The 12,369-nt window shown below is 46.6% G+C and overlaps 1 protein-coding gene across 2 annotated transcripts in view; it reads left to right on the forward strand.

The window, feature by feature from the left end:
• CGNL1 (cingulin like 1) overlaps positions 4,081-12,369 on the forward strand; it is a 172,975-nt gene continuing 164,686 nt past the window's right edge. For both annotated transcript variants that reach the window (XM_018054268.1, XM_018054269.1), the window contains exon 1: positions 4,081-4,156. The gene's annotated coding sequence lies outside the window, so the exon portion shown is untranslated. The remainder of the gene's footprint in view (positions 4,157-12,369) is intronic.

Consider the following 12,369-nt stretch of genomic DNA (forward strand, 5'->3'; position numbering starts at 1 on the left):
ACCAAACACACCACTCTGCTTTGTCTGTTTCTTCCTGCTTCCTGTCTTCTGTGAATGCCCTTCCACTCTCTGTCACCCACATTCACTGCATCCTCCCAGTGTGACCCCCAGGAAAATTCCTGATGCTGCTGCCCTTCTATGGCCGTTCATGTGCTCTGCTTCCTTCCTTGTATGTCCCTGACACCCCACAGCACTTCTCTTCTGCATCACGGTTCCCAACCACACAAAATCTTGTGGAGGAAAGAGGCGATTTTTCTCTATTCTTCCTCCTGAATATTCTCCTTTGGCAAGGTGCTGCAGTGGGCCAAAAAGTCTCTTTCTACAGGCTCAATAACAACATCCAAGGGAGCAATAAAGATAAAGGGAAGACGCCTTTCAAAATTTCAGAAGCTTGGCCTGGGGTGGGTGGGAGTTCATTTTCAGCTGAAGTTGAAGTGGCTTGAACTGCAGCTTGACAGTAGCAGCCTCAAGAGCAATTTCTCTAGTAAACTGATTTCTGCTCTGCATCTCTTTTTACCCCCAACAGCTCCCCTTATTTTTGTTATCAGGAAAAACCTGCCTGAAGTCAGGGTCAGTTGCTGATTAAATCTTTTTAGACTATTAACTAATATGTACCGTCTACTTTGTACAGCTCCTTACACAGGGGTCTATGGGAGAAGTGGGTTAATGATACTGTCTTTCATGAACTACTTATCTTTTGTGTGTATGTTAGTTGCTCAGTCATGTCTGACTCTCTGCAACCCCAAGGACTGTAGCCTGCCAGGCTCCTCTGTCCATTGGATTCTCCAGGCAAGAATATTGGAGTAGGTTGCCATTCCCTTCTCCAGGGGATCTTCCTGACCCAGATCCATCAAAAGCTTCCCTGGTTGTTCCTAACAGCTCTCAGGGATCCTTCTCCTTCCCCCTTGGTTGGTGCCCCCTGCTTCCTCAGCCCCAAGTAAGGGCATTTCACTTTCTTCTTCTGGCACCTGATCTGGCCCTTATTCTCCTTCGCCTTCTACTTCCAGCCCCTCCTCCTGCTGCCTGTGGGGGCATTTCCACTGAAAAGTGCCATCATTACCTCACAGTCCGTGGAAACTTCAGCATCTCTCATAAAAACTCATGCCTATTTAGGGTGCTCCAAGCCACCAGCCTGGAAACCTCAGCTTTGTGTTTGCCCTTTCCACTCTCCCACTGCACACACTTGCTCCCCAAGTCCTCAGGGTCTTCTCTGGAAATTTTTTCTTTCCTATCCCTCCTTGCTGCAACTCCCCCCCATCACTTGTCTGGTTCCTGGGCTGCAGGTGTCTGCCACCCCAAGTTCCCAGGGTCATCTAAGTACCCTCTGTCGGATGCAAGTTCCATTCCAAACATTTTGAGATGTCCAAGTACTGTGTGGGTAACTTGAGCCCCCTCATCTTGGTATTGGGTACCTTTTTGCCATCTGGCCCCATCACCCTACCTAGTATGCATCCAGTGACCACCCAGAAGGCAGCCTCCATTTGGGAAAAGCTGGCCCACACTCTGAACAGTCTTCACACACCCCATCCACACGAGTGTCTTCCTGGACTCACCTGCACCTGGATCTATGCTTTTTAGGATAGCTCAACTCCCCACTTCCTCTAAAAAGACTCTTTTGACCATGGCTGCTTCCTTTGGATAAGTAGACTCCAAATCTCCCTACCACCCCCTCAATATTACTTTAAATATTTATTTATTTATTGAGGAATAATTGACCTATGGAACTTCATTAGTTTCTGGTGTACAATATAATGATTCGATATTTGCATGCATTGCAAAATGGTCACCAGAATAAGTCTAGTTAACTTCTAGTTACAAAAGATTTTTCCCCTTCTGATGAAAACTTTTAGGATCTAATCTCTAGGCAGCTTTCACCTATGCTGTTTTTGTTCAGTTGCTCATTCATGTCTGACTCTTTGTGACCCCATTCATGTTGTAACCCCATGGACTGCAGCACGCCAGGCTTTCCTGTCCTTTACCATCTCCCAGAGCTTGCTCAAACTCATGTCCACTGAGTCGGTGATGCCATCTGGTCCTCTGTCACCCCCTTCTCCTCCTGCCTTCAGTCTTTCCCAGCATCAGGGTCTTTTCCAATGAGTTTGCTCTTTGCATCAGGTGGCCAAAGTATTGGAGCTTTAGCATCAGTCCTTCCAATGAATACTCGGTTGATTTCCTTTAGGATGGACTGGTTTGATCTCCTTGCAGTCCAAGAGGCTGTCAAGAGTCTTCTCCAACACCACAGTTCAAAAATATCAGTTCTTTGGCACTCAAATATGTAATCCAGTATTGTTAGCTATAGTCATCATGCTCTACATTACATCCCATGACTTACTTTATGACTGAAAGTTTGTACTTTTTATTCCTTTCACCCCCCTCATCCTTTTCAACCACCCCTCAGTTCTGCCACCCAGTAACCACCAATCTGTTCTCTGTATGTATGAGCTTGCTTTTTAGCTTGTTTTTTAGATTCACATATTAGAGAAATCATACAGTGCTTGTTTTTCTCTGACTTAATTTCACTTAGCATAATGCCCTCAAAGTCCATACATGTTGTTGCAAATGTCAGGATTTCCTTCTCTTTTTACAGTTGAATGATACACCATTGTATGTTTAAACCACATTTTCTTTAGCCATTCATCCATCAAGGACGTTCAGGTTCCTTCCACGGCTTGGCTACTGTAAATAATTCTACAGGGACTTAGGGGGTACATAACCTTTTCAAGTTAGCATTTTCATTTTCTTTGAATAAATACCTAGAAGTGGAATTGTTGGATTTTATGGTAGTTCAATTTTTAATATAGGGGGAAATCTTCATACTGTTTTCCATAGTGGTGGGACCAATTTTCATCCCCATATCCTCACCTATACTTGTAATCTCTTATCCTTTTCACACCTATTCTGAACAGATGTGAGGTGATAACTCATTGTGGTTTTGATTCGCATTTCCCGGATGGTTGGTGATGTTGAATACCTTTTCACCTACCTGTTGACCATCTGTACATCTTCTATGGAAAAATGTCTATTCAGATTCTCTGTCCATTAAAATCAGATTGTTTGTATTCTTGCTACAGAGTTGTATGAATTCTTTATATATTTTATGTTGATTCCTTATCAGATATGATTTGCAAGTGTTTTCTTGCATTCACTATTACTTTTAAAGTTTTTTTTATTATTTTATTGAATTTTAAAGTGTCTATTTCATTCCATATGTCAACATACATTACTTATTAAGCACAGGTGGCGTGCTTATTCCGTATCTGTTTTCTTAGGTAATCTTCACAACATGGTGGAGTGGGTATCCTCCTGTTTCACAGATGAGAAAACGTTTTTTGCTCAAACTCCCACAGCTGGTTAGCGTCATTCTGGTTTCCCGTGGAACGGGCCTCACCAAGGCACCAGAAATCGGACTGCTAATCCGAGTTCTACTGCCGTCAGCTGTGTGGCCGTGGGCATCTCCCTTCCCGGCCTCTCTAACAGGGACGGGCATTTATTCTTGGCGACCTCTCCATCAGTATTTCTAGACTTAATAGGTGCTCAGTAAATACTTGTAGATTTGGTTGTGGTAGGAGAAAAGTTACACACTCAAGTTTCTGACTAGGTCGGGGAGAAAAAGGCTGCCTGGAAAGGTAGGGAGAAAAGGGGCCGTGGGCAAGGGACAGAAGGGGAATCGGGGGTGCAAAACAGGCAAAGCTCCCAGGAATTTGGAATGGCCGAGGCTCAAGGCGAAAAGTACGGGGGAAGGCGGAGGGGAGGCAGGGGGACATTCCGATCTGGGGAAGGGTGAGGAGAAAGCGTTGCTGGAGAGGAGTGTGAGGCCCGACGGGGTGGGGTGGGGTGGGGAAGAGGTGCTGGCGGAGGGGCGGGCGCGTCCCGGGCCGAGCCGAGGAGGGGCGGTGTCGGGGTGCAGGGAGACGTGTCCCGAGGGCCGGGGCGGCTCAAGGGGAACCGGGAGGGCCGGGAGGGCGCGCAAGGCGGCTGCAGAGGGCGGGGCGGGCCGGCCGGGAATGGGGCAAGGGGGCGCCGGCCCCTCCTCCCCGGGGGCGGGCAGGCGTGTGGGGCGGGGCCCGGGCTCGCCCGGCCTCTAGGCGGCGCCGCGGACTCTGCACTCGAGCTGGGCTCTGCTGGAGGAGGCGGGAGCCGGACCCGGTAGGCAGCGGTAAGTGAGCCGAAAGCGGGTGCGGGGATCAGGGGCCGAGGTGTCGCCGTGGGCGGCGGGACCCGGAGGGGCTCGGGTCCGCCGTCAGAGCCCCCCGCCGCGCAGTTTGTGCAGCGTCTCCCATGGGGCTGGAAGGTGCGCTCCAGGCTCCCGCGCGCGCGCCTGGCTGGGAGGCGTGCGGCACAGACGGTCCGGTTCCTGGGGGGCCCGCGTTGGGGCCCCGGGCGAGGGAGGGCCTCCGGAACGGCCGTGCAGCGAAGGGCGCCTGGCAGCGTTAGCACTCCCTGCCTCGACCCTCGGTCTTGAGTGACAGCTGCGAGTGAGCTAGGATTCCTCCCGGACCCAAACGAGCACCTCTGTCCCTGTCCGACCCTGTTTTTCCTTTATTTCGGGGCGTGCTGGTCCCAACCATCCCTCGAAAAGGAAGGGCGGGTGGGCGTCTCCGTCTCTCCGGCGTTCCCGGTCCAGGCAGGTCGTCCTGAAAGCCCCCGCCTCGCGTACAGCACATATCCTAGCTTTCCAAGGGACTTTTCCAAGTTGCATCACTGTTTGGCCTCTTCACAGGTGCTTGGCTGTCATGCTAGAGTTAGTTACACAGGATTTTAAAAACTTTGTATATTTACTCGGTGTATACCCCTTCACCCCAAGGCTGCCGTACCTCTCCGACGCTGCTCGCAACGCACTGTTCAAAACACGTTGGGGATTCTTTGGGGGTATTGGTTCTCAAAGTTGGCTGCACATCTGGAGAGTTTTGAAAAACTGCGGTGCCGCCGTCACACCTCTAGAGATTCTGAGCTGGGGCGCAGCCTGAACAATGGCGTTTAAACGCCAGGTGATTCTAATGTGCTTTGGGGGAGTGCTTTTTGCACTACTGCTGCTGCTAAGTCGCTTCAGTCGTGTCCGACTCTGTGCGACCGCATAGACTGCAGCCCACCAGACTCCCCCGTCCCTAGGATTTGCTAGGCAAGAACACTGGAGTGGGTTGCCATTTCCTTCTCCAATGCATGAAAGTGAAAAGTCAAAGTGAAGTCGCTCAGTCGTGTCCGACTCTTAGCGACCCCATGGTCTGCAGCCTACCAGGCTCCTCCGTCCATGGGATTTTCCAGGCAAGAGTACTGGAGTGGGGTGCCATTGCCTTTTCCTTGCACTACTAGAGGAGATCTTCTCAGCTGCTCTTGATTCCGTCTTCTGTAAACCACCCCTCTACCTGAAGAGCCTGTGGGTTGGTGCTTTCCGACTTTAAACTGCAGATGGTGCCTTTTTCTGGAGTTCCCTTTGCTTCTGCCCCTCTGTTAACAGAAAATACTGTTAGTGCACTTTCTGCCAAGGAGATGGGAGTGTAGGGATTAAAGTCATGAAGTCCTTGCAAGAGTCAGTAGGGTTGTCTTATTCAGGGAAACTAAGTGATAGTTTGACTTGTCCTGTTTGGAAAGGATTTCAGATTAAAAGGCAGAAACATAATTTAAGAATCTCAGCTTATGGAGATCCTCTGGCACAGATAATGATTCTACATAAATGTGGGGAAATCTTTTAAGAACACAAGATCTGTATTTTGTAGTTGACATGGTGTTAATATGTGTGTTAGGCGTCATTGTGTAGATTGGGTTTATTCCCAGTATGTGATTAAGCCCAGCAGATATAAGTAATAACACAGTGTATTATTTCTTGTTGATAGAATAATATCTGAGTTAGGGAATTGGTGCCTACAGTAGCATGATACATCTGAGGTGAGACCTTCACCACTTGTCGAATGATTGTTAAAATGATAGGGAAATAGGACTAAGGAAATATTGAATGTATGTATACACTGACTGAATTTGATCATATGTTTTCTGAAAGTGTGTTTGTTATTGTGACAGTCTCCTGGGATCTTGGTTAATTTACTGTGGTACCTAAGTATGATGTTTGTATGAGATTCCCACCTTTCTGCTACCTGGCCACAACCCAGTGGATTTTAAATTTTTTCTTAGGCACTGTCCCTCTATATTACAGTTGTATTTGTAGTGGTGTGACATCCTGTTAAGACAATGCCCTCCAGAGTTGGGGGAGAGTTTGTGTTCATTTCTAGTTTCCTAATGTGAGTCAAAAGAGCGTTCGTTTTGAAAAATACAAACTGTAGCATTGTTTTTTCTCTCTTTCCCACCTTCTTCCACCACCATGCTCTGCTCCTATCTCTGCTCCCATCGCTGTTCAGTTGCTGCAAGTGGGGATGCTGTGGCAGCCGGCTTAATTGTCTTGTCTTGAGAACAGAGGTTATGTGGAGTGCATAGTCTCACAGGGTGGCCCCTGACCCGAAACTTCAACCTTTGGGGGAAAAAGACCATATGGAAAGTGTTATCCTACTGTTGAATTTTTTTTTTTTTTTGGACCAGGCCAACAAAATGAAGCCATGTTATTGACTGGTTTAATTTACTAATCTTGTCTCCATTTGGGGGGTGGGGATGTTCATTTGAGGATACTGTTGCACTCTTAGTCTCTGAAAAATTGCACCTGAACAGCCATAAACTGACTATAATGGTACATTCTGGAAAAAAAGAAAAAGTATATGTAAATATGGACCTAAACAGATTTATGTAAACATTTCTCCCTTTGGAGTAGCAGCTTTAATATTCTAAAGATTAGGAGAAAGTAAGTGAAGAAAGAGTTAGTGAGGGTCTTCTTTGTTTAGAGAAAGGATATGTGTCATTTCGGAAGAGTGACCTTTGATTTGCGTTAGGAATAGACTACCCTATTAAGCTTCTTTTTTCTTTTCCCTTCAAGTTAATTTGCTTGTGCCATGGGGTAGGAGGTCGTTAAAGAATTTAATGGCCTCCTTAACTTCCTCAATGCCCCCCCCCCAACCCATTTATCTAAGAGATGCCATTGATGCTTTTAAAAAAACTCAACTGATTTTGTGCTTTTTCTTTCTTTTCTTCCTCTGATCCTGGCACTGAAGGGCAGTGAACTGGCTGAGAGGTTGGCATCAGAGAAGAAAAACAAAGTTCAAGGGGAATTTAAAATTGGGTAATTTCCCCTGAATGTCTAAGTACTTACTTTATTCTGTCACATGACATTGCTGTTATCAAGAAACGAATTATGCCATGAAAATCCTGAAAGTGGAAAAAAAATAAAAAGAGAATTTGATGGGACCAGCACCAGGATTTCTGGTTTTCACATAGGGGGAGTTTATTGGAGTTTTCAGTCAATCGTCCCAGTCCAACTCCCCTTTCCCAAACCAGTATCCCTCGGGAAGAGAGAGCTTCATCTTAAATTTCATATCAAATTTTGGGTTTTGTTTCATTGCTTTATTCACTCTTTTAACAAATTTAGTTCTTATAAAGTCCCCACTCTTGGCATAGCTCTGTAGTGCTTGCTGGGTGCTAGGTAAACAGGGTACAGTCCATGACTTACGGAGCTTGAAATCTGGTGGAGATGTAAACCAGGGTTGATAGTGAGCTGGGAACTCTTACCCTCACGATGAGTGTGAAGAACTTTGGGGGCAGCTGGGTACCACCTGGCTGACACCACCTGGATAGATACCTTCTCAATTCATTAGCACAGCAGGCACAAGAAAAGTTTTCTTAGGTTTCAGTTATGTTAAGTCCCTATGTCAAGTTTATCTGATGGACGAGAGGGAAGGGTTTGTACACAGGTCATGCCAAGGGGAAGTGAGAAAAGAGGAGGCATGATTCTGGCCAATGAGACTTGCTTAAGGAGTACTTAGTTAAGCGGTGTGGGGACGTGATCTGGGGTGGTGAAGCTGGCGGAGAATGTTACTGGGTCCATTTTTGGGGTGTTGGTAACTGGCAGCCTAAGCTTAGTGAGTAGAGGCCTTCTGTGCACAGAGCTGGGAGGAGTGTACAGCAGCCATTGTAAGGCGTTACAGAAAAACTCGAAGGAACTTTTTGGCCAATCTAGTACTTTGTGAGCAGGTGGTTTGCTTCTTGTCTATGGCTCTGGCCAGCCTGTGGATGTTGGTTCTTTATCATGCTCTTGTTCCTTTAGACGGACAGGAAATGACTTCACAGTGTTCCCTTTGGGAAAGTGATTTCCCAAACTGCTGACCCACAGGGCTAATAACCCCAGGGTTGAAGAGGAGTCACATTTGTTGACTCTGCCTTTCACGTGTCAGGTAGCCAGCTGAGCCCTTGGGCTCTGTCTCTAAAACCCGTATGTTCCCGAGAGGGAGGTGGCAGCAACCTCATTTTACAGATGAGGAACCTGAGGCCCAAAAAGATCCCGGGAAGCTAAGATGCTTGGAAGACATGGTAGAGCTGAGGTTTGAGAGCACCCAGTCTGCCTGAATTCAAAGCTGAGCCTTTCCACTGCTCCTTGTGCCTCTGAAGCAGAACTGACTGAGAAATTATGTTTCCTGTGCTTTGTTTTTCTAACACCACAGTCCCCTTAGATCTGGATTGATTTACTGTTTTCCTCTACGAGACGGTGTGTAATATTAGACTCAAGATCACTGCGGTCTCGTCATCTCAAGGGAAATTTTATGAAATCCTATTTTTTCTGGCTTTTTAAATGAAGAAGATAGATTAGGCTGTTTAGAAATGCTCTGAATGGATCCCAAATCCTGGGTTAGAGGGACATCGTCTCCACATTTCTTCAAGTTCTGCAAACCTTTGAATTTCTGGAGATAATTGGTTGTTACGTAAGAGATTAAAAACAAAATTCAGTGTTGAACATCCTGAAGCAAGATGAAGCTGTGGACATTCAATTCCTGTTTATGTGGTACTCTCAACAAAAACAAAACTTTGCTGCATTGTAATTACCTCAAGCTTTTAAAATTATAGGTGAGAAGGTTTTAGAGGTGCATGGAGCTATAATCAGAAAAGGTGAGTTGAAAACAGGGTTACTGTGTTAGTGTCCATTACTACAGTGGGCTTTACCTTTATATTTCACCCTAAGAAGGATTGGTTCGGTAGTGAGGGTCATCTTGGAGTTAGTGTTTAGGATTAGAGCACAGAGCATTAGTTGTGAAGGTGGAATATTCCAGCCAGCCTGCCCATAGCCTCTTGTTTATAGGGCAGATTCCATCCCTTGCTGCCCAGTCAGAGGACTTTCTGCTTGCCTTTGGAGTATGGAACGGCTCAAGCTGTTACTTAGTAGTTTTCTTGAATCTGTAAAGCTCTTTTATTATTAGTATTTTTTCACTCTTGTTTAGCTGTTTTTCTAGAGGACTGAGGCAAAATGATTCAGATTTTCTAGATTTGGCTTCAGTCATTCTTTTGAGTTTTACCTCTGATCCCCCCTGGCTTTCTTGCCCCGAATTTTGCTGCCTGTCAAACAGGCAGTCTGTTTTCCCTTGCAGATTGGAGTCCATTCAGGAAAGAGGACCCCTGAGACTAATACTCCTTCCACAGATCCAGCAGTGTTTGTGTTGTTGGTCCCATTCTTTTCCAGGTGAGAGACCTGGTGAAGTCTGGCATTTGCAGATTCCAGTTCAAGAGTTTGAGCCTCTATAACGGCTGCCCTATTTTGATTTTATTTCAGAGGGAAAAGAAATGGTCCAGTTTTCAAAGTTATAAAGAGGTTCTAGGATATCCTATGAACTAATCCATATCCTTGAGCTTTGTTTTAGCTGTATTACAGATAGCTTTTTGTGGGAAAAAAAAAATTGCTTCTCCACTGTTTTTGCCTATGAGATTTTTATCCTCCTTATTAAAACAGTGACTTACTCAGAATTCCACAGCAGCAACTGAAAAGTTGATTAGCTGCTCTCCTTGCCCTAGTCAAATATCAAAAACCTGGAAAGTTTACTGAGAGTGGTGATTACAGTAAAAGCTTTTGGAGTCGGAGAAGAACTGATAGAGAAAGAATGGAAGGAAGGAGATAAGAGAGAGTAGTTTGCAAAGGTTGGAGAAGGAAATGGCAACCCACTCCAGTTTTCTTGCCTGGGGAATCCCAGGAATGGGGGAGCCTGGTGGGCTGCCGTCTATGGGGTCGCACAGAGTCGGACACGACTGAAGTGACTTAGCAGCAGCAGTTTGCAAAGGGCTGGCTGGAGTTTACCAAATTTAAGATCTTTTTCTGACTTGTGAACTTAAGGATTGGGACTTGAGCACCTTTGTCCCATTTGTAGTCAGACGAGCTCAGCCCTAACTTGTCTGCATTGCCCTGAGCCACCTGTAAGCTGTTTTTTTTTTTTTTTTTTTGGTGGGGGTGGTGGTGGTGGAAGGAAGTGTAAGGTTAGAGGGAGAGAGGAAGTAGGGAAGAGGGGAGGATTGGAGCCACTAGTTACCTAGTTCGTCAGGTATGGTCTGCTCAGGGTACCACCACCTCTTGCTAAGGATATGGATAACTGCAGTGAGCCCAGTGTCCTGGATGTGAGGCAGCTGCTGCTGCTAAGTTGCTTCAGTCGTGTCTGACTCTGTGTGACCCCACAGAGACGGCAGCCCACCAGGCTCCCCTGTCCCTGGGATTCTCCAGGCAAGAACGCTGGAGTGGGTTGCCATTTCCTCCTCCTTCCTCCAGCGGATCTTCCCAACACAGGGATCAAATCTGAGTTTTTTCTTTCTGCATTGCAGGTGGGTTCTTTACCACTGTGCCACCTGGGAAGCCCGGACTTCTCAGGAGAACTGCCCAAATCAGTGATTTGCATAATAATAGCAAATGCTTCTAGAGCCTCTACCTCCAGCCCTGCCTGAGAGTGTTCAACCTATCAACTCTGTGGGATGGATGCTATCATAAACCCACTTTACAGGTGAGGGAAGAGAGGCCATGAGAAATTGGGTCACTTGTCAGATTTGTGCACCTGCGAAGTGGTTGGATCAAGGGTTCAGACTCTCCTGGCCCTGAGCTGTGCTCCTCTGGTTACTGCACAGCCTCTTCATCCATCCCCTCAATTCACCGCTCATTCATTGCTTCACAGACTGTTGACTGCTTGCAAATACCTTTATCTCAGCAATTAGAACATGGTCAGTGCCCTTTGCCAACATGTTGGAGGAAGCACCCTTCTGCCCCTCAAAAACCCTGTAAACCAACCTGCAAAGAGGAGGGATCTCTTGACTGACCTTGCATCATGTGTCTAGCCGGAAATAGATGCTTGATCAAGTTTTGTAGGAGGAAGGATGGATGTCACTCATCCCATTGAAACGTGATGTCCTGTATTTCATGTCTCTCTACCAGTATCAGTGGTTTCTAAGCAGAAATACAGATGAGTGCTAAGAAGAGTGAGAATGTGGAGGGGCGGCTGTTTCACCAAAATAATCGGGGAATTCTTGATAAAAGCATATTTTAAAAGTATTTCAGGCTCTCATGATTAGAGATATGCTGTTTGTGTTCATGCTTAAAGCATTTATTATTCAAAGGGCATACCTACCCCCATGCAGATTACTTTGTGAGTCAAGGATGCCCTTCAACCTTCCAGGCATTGCTGAGACTGTTATTGCAAGCAGAGTGTATTTTCTTTGGAGCTGAGAATCAAACCCTGGGAGCGTTCAAGTCCATGTCCATCTTCCTAGGGCAAAGCATAGTTTTAGTATTTTCAATACACAAGCTGATAGAAGATAGATCCACCTCTGGTCTTCCCATTCTGTCTCCCTACTGTAGCGTGAGAGTGTAGGGGGTGTCTCACCTGCTTGACTTGGTAGTCACATTGTCCCTCACAAGGAGTGTGGTGTTCTGGGCAGGTTCCTCGTCCATTTCAGGGCTGTTACCTCATCTAAGATGGGCATATAGCTCCTACGTTGTAGAGCTGTGAGGGCCACATCTCTCTGACATAGTGCAGTGGCTCTCAAATGCATTTGGCAGTATCTAGAGACATCCTGGTTGTCACGACCTGGGGGTAGTGGCGGCTACTGGCATCTAGGAGGTAGAAGCCAGGGATGCTGCTAAGTTCCTTACAATGCACGGGATGGCCCCCCAGTAAATACTTGTGTGTTAGTTGTCAGTTGTGCTTGACTCTTTCCAACCCTATGGGCTGTAGCCCATCAGGCTCCTCTGTCCATGGAATTCTCCAAGCAAGAATACTGGAATGGGTTGCTATTTCTTTCTCCAGCGGATCTTCCCAACCCAGGTCTCGAACCCTGGTCTCCTGCATTGCAAGTGGATTCTTTACCATCTGAGCCACCAGGGAAGCCCCATAAAGACTTAATCCAGCCCCAAAAGTCAGTGGTGGGAGGCTGAGAGCCCTGGCAGGGTGGCATCTCTAAACCCCAGTGGTAGCTTTTAACATCTCTTATCAAAGAGAGCTGTTGACCAGAGGCAAAGAGTCCTGCTTTCTTAAG

Source organism: Capra hircus, chromosome 10 (assembly GCF_001704415.2).
Source record: "Capra hircus breed San Clemente chromosome 10, ASM170441v1, whole genome shotgun sequence".
Taxonomy (NCBI): Eukaryota; Metazoa; Chordata; class Mammalia; order Artiodactyla; family Bovidae; genus Capra; species Capra hircus.